Below are 6,411 nucleotides of genomic sequence, written 5' to 3' on the forward strand. Positions count from 1 at the left end.
ACGCCCTGGCCTGAGGTGCTGGCATCTCATAGGGCGCCTGTTAGAGACCCAGCTGCTCCACCTTCCCATCCAGCTCTCTGCAATGGCCTGGGAAAGCACCCACAAGGGAGACCAGGAGGAAGCACCTAGCTTCGAATTAGTAGCGGCCACTTGGGGGGTGAACCAACGGAAAAAGGAAGACCTTTCTCTCTCTCTCTCTCCCTCTCTCTCTCTCTCTGTCAAAACTCTGCCTGTCAAAAAAAAAAAAAAAAAAGACTTGGTTTACTTAGGCATATTAGTAAAATGGGGGGGGGATCATACTCGAGGGAATAATGCTACAGCAAAGACGGGAGGGAGGAAGATGAAATACATTAGTCTTCACAAGTCAAGAAGTTAAATTTGCCTTAACACTATCGTCCTCAAACTGGTGCCAGCTCCCTCTCCTTTTGCTACTGAGACATACACACACACACACACACACACACACACACAGAAAGAGAGAGAGAGAGAGAATTTCCTCTAATGTAAAGGGGCTAACGTGGTTAGGAAGGAACTCACTGGTTGTTCAGGGGCCCAAGTCTATTGGATGGATAGGAACAAAACTGCAGGTGTCATTCAGCTGATGCCCTAAGGGTAGAGCCCTCAGAGGAGCAGCTTGACTATGTGAGGCTTTTAAAGTAATCCCTTTGTTGTACTGGTCACTCATTTGAATGCCTGGAATGGAGGGAGGGAGAAAGAGAAATCAGAAACTGGTATAGCTAGAAGGGAAGGAAAAGTCAAACAAATGTGTGTGTGTGTGTATTTCATCGGTGGGAGGTTATGCATGTGTGCTCTTGTGCTAACATTAACACAAGCTCAGACATTATTCCTTAGTGTGGAGCTGCTGCTGTCTGATGAGAGTTGACCTCTGAAGGCCTCCCCCAGTCATCACATCTGTCAGGCTTCTCTCTGGTGTGAGTTCTCTGGTGGATAATAAGGGATGAGCTCCGACTGAAGCCCTTGCCACACTCCCCACATTCATGGGCTTTTCTCCAGTGTGGGATCTCTGGTGTTCAGTACGGGATGAGCTGTGACTGAAGACTTTCCCAGTCACTGCACTCACAGGGGCTCTCTCCGGTGTGTGTTCTCTGATGTTCAACAAGAGCTGACATCCAGCTGAAGGCTTTTCCACGTTCACTGCACGCGGGGGATGCCCTCCACCATGTGCTCGCTGATGCTGCATTGTGGCTGAGCAATCACTGCAGGCTCTCCCACAGTCACCGCATTTGTAAGGCTTTTCTTGAGGATGAGTTCACAGGTGTTGACTACGGCAGGTGCTTCGGCTAAAGGACTTCCCACATTCATCACATTCATATGGTTTCTCTCCAGTGTGCATCTCTGATGTAGACCAAGATGTGTGCTCTGGCTAAACGCCCTTCCGCATTCACGACATTCGTAAGGTTGCTCTCTGGTGTGGGTTCTTTGATGTTCATAAGGTGGGTACTCCCACCAAAAGTCTTCCCACATTCAGTACATTCAAAGGGCTTCTCTCCATCCTGAATTCTGCTGGGTGCAATAAGGTTTGATGGGGAGCTAAAGACTTTTCCACATCCATTGCATTTATAATGTTTCTTATGTGGGAGGAGGCTTTGATGTTTAATTAAATCTGAATTATCTCTAGAGTTCTTCCTAGATATGAAGGATTTATTTCCCTTTGAAATTTTCTGTTGTGTGTCAAGGTTTGAGCTTAGCCTAACTTCACCGGCTTCAGGGCCTCCCTCCTCAATGAACCCATTCTTGAGTGTCACTGCTGTTCCCTCCTCAATGAACCCATTCTTGAGTGTCACTGCTGTTTTGCTGATCGCTGTTTTCTCCAAGGTGGATTTCTGCTGTGCGGGACACGTTGTCTGCTTTGATAACAGGCCCTCACTTTTACAGGCTTCTTCACTTGTAGGACCCTGGGCAATAATTTCCCTCTGACACTCTCCATTGCTGACCCTAAATTCTAGTTCTTCCAGAATAGCCTGATTGACTGGTGTTGAGGCTTTGTTTCAGCTCAAATTTCCCTATCTGAGACATTTAAAGTGCAAATGTCATCTGCATCTAGTGGAGAGAGAGAGAGACAGAGAGAGAGGAAAAACAAACCACCAGGGGAGAAGACGACTAATTTGCAGTTCATGCACACTAGCACCTTCTGTGTGGGAGGGAGAACAAAAGGCAGAGTGGAAGAGAAGTGAGCAAAGCCAGAAGGGACAGGCAGCCTCTCTGCCCTGTGCAAGGCGAGCACAGACCTCAAGGAATACAGTGAGAAGGGGGGAAATGTGCTAAGCCAAAAAAAAAAAAAAAAAAAAAAAAAGGAAATGGAAATAGATTATGCCAGCTGATGAGCAGAGAGGAGGGGGTTCAGAGGAAAGTGATCTGTAACTGTAGCTGTTTTGTCACAGGAATGAGAGCGAGAAGGGTGAGGGGAAAAGCCCGAGAGGAAGCACGGCTCCATCCAGCTTCGATGAAACCATTTTCTTGGCAGCGAGGAAGGACAAAATTCCAGACACCAAGTAACACACTGCCGGCCCCGTCTGCCCCACCCTCCATCCAACCGGTGCAGGGGTCCTGAAGGCGTCCACAGCCACAGACCACCAGAGGTCTCACAGAACTCACTCCGCTGACAGACAGAAAACAGACAACTCACTTAGGTGACCTGCTGAATTGCAAGGGCCTGAACAGAACCAGTCTCTGCCACAGCAACCCAGCGGTCCTCTTATGACACGGCTCACCTGGACAGGTGCTCAGAGCACTCACTGTTCAGCCTCCTAGGACCCAGCATCTCCAGCTGTTCTCCCGCCAAGTGGGTAATCAGGTGCAACGCGCATGCTGGGGTTCCCGCCGACTGGAAGATTTCATACAAGGCTGTTGGCGCTCAGTCTCAGTGCATGCCCAACTATTTGGGCCCCTGCCACGCATGTGGGAGAGCTGGAAGAAATTTCTGGCTCCTGGCTTCAGCCTGGCGCAGCCCTGACCTTGAGGCCCTCTGGAGAGTGAACCATTAGATGGAAGACCCCCCCCCCCACTCTCTAACTTTTTCAAATAAATAAATAAATAAATAAATCTAAAGAAACCAGTCTCTGCTTGTTGAGATGACACAGACTTTCAGAAGCATGTGGGACACAGATCTCACACAGAAGTAGAGAGTCTGCTTTTTCCTCTTGTTCCTCCTCTTGACTTTCTCTTTGGTCAAAGGCAGAGCTAGGAAAAGGTGTAACCTTAAGGCATCCAGAGTCACTGGCCTTGCAATTTCCCTATCAGGCCAGCTGAATGCAATCCTAAGGATTAAGTGAGAGGTTAAGCCACTGCTCGTGCTCCCTTGAGGCCTGGCTGCTCTGCTTCTGATACCGCTCCCTGCTGACGCACCTGGGAGTACAGTGGAAGATGCCCCAAGAGCTTGGGCCCCTGCCACACGTTTGGGAGGTTCGGATGCAGCTTTGGGCTCCAGGGCAGTAAAGGAGTAAGCAAATGTATGGAAGATCTTTCTCTCTCTGTCACTGTACCTTTCATAAATAAAAAACTTTGTTTAAAAAAAGAAAGGTAAAATGAGTGCCCAAAAGAATCCTAACTCTTCCCTGTCAGAAAGAAAATAACAGTAGACCCTTACGTCCAGGTTTGAAGTCCATCACGGATGATAAAAGAGGAAACAGATCTAAGTCAAATCCAAACTCTAAATTCTTCAGGTGATCCAGCCGCAGTCCCTTTCTTAGTTACAATGGTGGTGGTGGTGGTGGGGGTGTTCAAAAAGGGTGCGGCAGCTGTTCCCTTACTTCCCGGGCCAGGCAAGAGAGCTGACGCTGCTCAGAGCTGTGTTCGCCCACAAGTTGCTCACCCTCTGAGAAATCTGGTCCCACACTGTAAAATGCCATTGTCAGTACCTGCTTTTCTTGTCTTGTGAATGCCACAAGTTAAAATACTCAAAACACTGACGACAAAGAATACCTTACGTATTACTGCTGTGCTCATCTCAAATCAGTTCGAAGACTGTGATGCGGTACGTTGAAGGAAAGATGCTGAGGATTTACGAGGCTCGGCTCAGCACCTGCTGCCGCGGAGCAGGGAACAGATGTTGTACTCCAGGCTTTGGAGGGTGCACACGGAACGGGCGGCGGGACAAAAGTTTCTGGAGGAGCCCAGAGGCCACTGTCTCCAAAAGGGTTGGCCACACCCTCACCCAGACCCCCCCCCCAAGATGTGGAGAGGTGCCTCCGCTCTCCTGGGGGCCTTGTGGCTACTGTACCCCCGCAAAGCCACCATTCTCTCAGTAAAGCTGTCACACAGCGCTGCCAAGCAGCAGACTGCTCCTTCCAAGGCTCTCACATTCCCACCGTCACCCTAGCCCAGAGAAACTCTTCCGACAGTGCCGCTTTGTCCTGACTCAGGAATTCATCTAATTGCGAAGGCAGCAGGCTCTGAGCGTTAAGGGAGTGACGGGGAGCTGGCAGTCGCACACAAGGAGCCAGCAGGTGGGTCTCGCAGCCAGTACCTGGCGCCGGTCTTCAGGCAACCGTGCTCACGGAAACTGGTTCAAAACGGCACATTCACACCCATATCCACCCACAAACTCCTTTATTCAAGTACCGCCACTCACACCAGAACCACAAAGCAAGCCTCGGCTTCCTCGTCTGCAACCCCAGCTTCACGCGTCGGGCAGCACAGGCAATACAAGCCCAAGCTCTCGGCGCCGCGCCCGCCCTCGCATGCTCTCCCGGGTGCTGCGGCTCTTCTCCAGCTCCCGGAGACACCGCGTCCTCGGGAGCGGCGAGCGCCCCGGGCCTCGTCCCGCGCACAGGCCCGAGCGCCGCACTCACTCACGAGCTCGCCCCCAGAGGAACGCGCTTGCGCGGAACCCGAGCGCGCGGGGCGTGAGCGAGCCGGAAGGACAAGGGCGCCCACGCGGCCTGTGCGCACAGCCCCGAGTCCCGGGCACTTCCGCTCCGCGCCGGATCCCGCTTGCTCGGTCGCCGCCGGAGCGAGTTCCCGGGTGTCAGGCCTGGGGAAGGGGTTTGAGGGAGCCTGCAGGACCCTCTGCAAGCGCGGGCCTGTCCGGGGACTCAGAAACAGGTCCAAATACCAGCAGTAGACACACGAGATCCCCACGACAGCTCCTGAAACTCAGGGTGCGCAGCCCTTCTCAGCCCCCACGAGGGTCCCAAGAACCCCCGTTCTCAGCGGGCCAAGGTCGGGCCAAGGTCGGGCCAAGGTCTTGCTGGGCCCTGGGAGAAGTGCTGTGGTCTCAACTTCAGCTTTCCCTGTGGGGCTTTTTGTGCTTAAAATGACCGCGGCACAGTCTCAAAGCCGTACGCAAAGTTTCCGTGCAGGGTGAAGCGGATTTCCATGGACCTCGCCACGCTTAGCTTTAAGCTTCCCCACGTAGCAATGTTGCTTCATTTGAAAGAAATTTGGAAACAAGAAAAGCGACCAGGGGAGGTGAGATCGACAAATCCGGTTACTCCTTGTGCGTACACAACCAGGATATTCTGTCAGTCATTAGAAAAATCGCAGAGCACAAACCAAAACGACGATGTCTTCACCAGGGGGACAGAGCAACGTGTAGGCTGAAGGTTCTCAGACTTTTCCAAAAACAAGCCCTTAATGTGGTAAAAATATTAATGATTTAAATATATTATTTAAAATTAGTATCTAAATTTTTAGGCTATCGTTTTTAAGTAATGGCATAATTCTACACTAAGTTCAGTGCAGATACTCCGCTGGTCGCTGTCGCTCGCTGCACTTCAGGGTTGTTACTGCGCGTTCTCTCGAGTAGACGGGGAAGGCGTCCACCACCCCGACGGTACCCGAGCGCCCGGGAACGGCGAGAGGGAACCAGCACGTCCGCTCTGCTGCCACAGCGACGGCGCGTCCCGGCGTCCCGGCTCCCGGCGTCACATCCAGGCGCCCCGGCTCCAGGCGTCCCGGCGTCCCGTGTCCCGGCACCCGGCTCCCGGCGTCCCGGCGTCCCCGCGTCCCGGCTCCCGGCGTCACGTCCAGGCGCCCCGGCTCCCGGCTCCCGGCTCCCGGCTCCCGACTCCCGGCTCCCGACTCCCGGCTCCCGGCTCCCGGCTCCCGGCTCCCGGTGTCCTGGCGTCCCGGCTCCCGACTCCCGGCGTCCCGGCTCCGGGCTCCTGGCGTCACGTCCAGGCGCCCCGACTCCAGGTGTCCCGGAGTCCCCGCGTCCCGGCTCCCGGCTCCCGGCTCCCGACTCCCGGCGTCCCGGCGTCCCGGCGTCCCGGCTCCCGGCGTCACGTCCAGGCGCCCCGACTCCAGGTGTCCCGGAGTCCCCGCTTCCCGGCTCCCGGCTCCCGACTCCCGGCTCCCGGCGTCCCGGCTCCCGGCGTCACGTCCAGGCGCCCTGGCTCCAGGTGTCCCGGCTCCCGACTCCCGGCGTCACATCCAGGCGTCCCGGCGTCC

At 54.2% G+C, this 6,411-nt stretch overlaps 1 pseudogene; it reads right to left on the reverse strand.

Moving 5' to 3' along the window:
* Positions 1 to 841: 841 nt before the first annotated feature.
* Positions 842 to 3,626, reverse strand: LOC138849894 (zinc finger protein 391-like; annotated as a pseudogene).
* Between the last annotated feature and the right edge of the window lie 2,785 nt (positions 3,627 to 6,411).

Source organism: Oryctolagus cuniculus, chromosome 5, assembly GCF_964237555.1.
Source record: "Oryctolagus cuniculus chromosome 5, mOryCun1.1, whole genome shotgun sequence".
In the NCBI taxonomy this organism is placed as follows: domain Eukaryota; kingdom Metazoa; phylum Chordata; class Mammalia; order Lagomorpha; family Leporidae; genus Oryctolagus; species Oryctolagus cuniculus.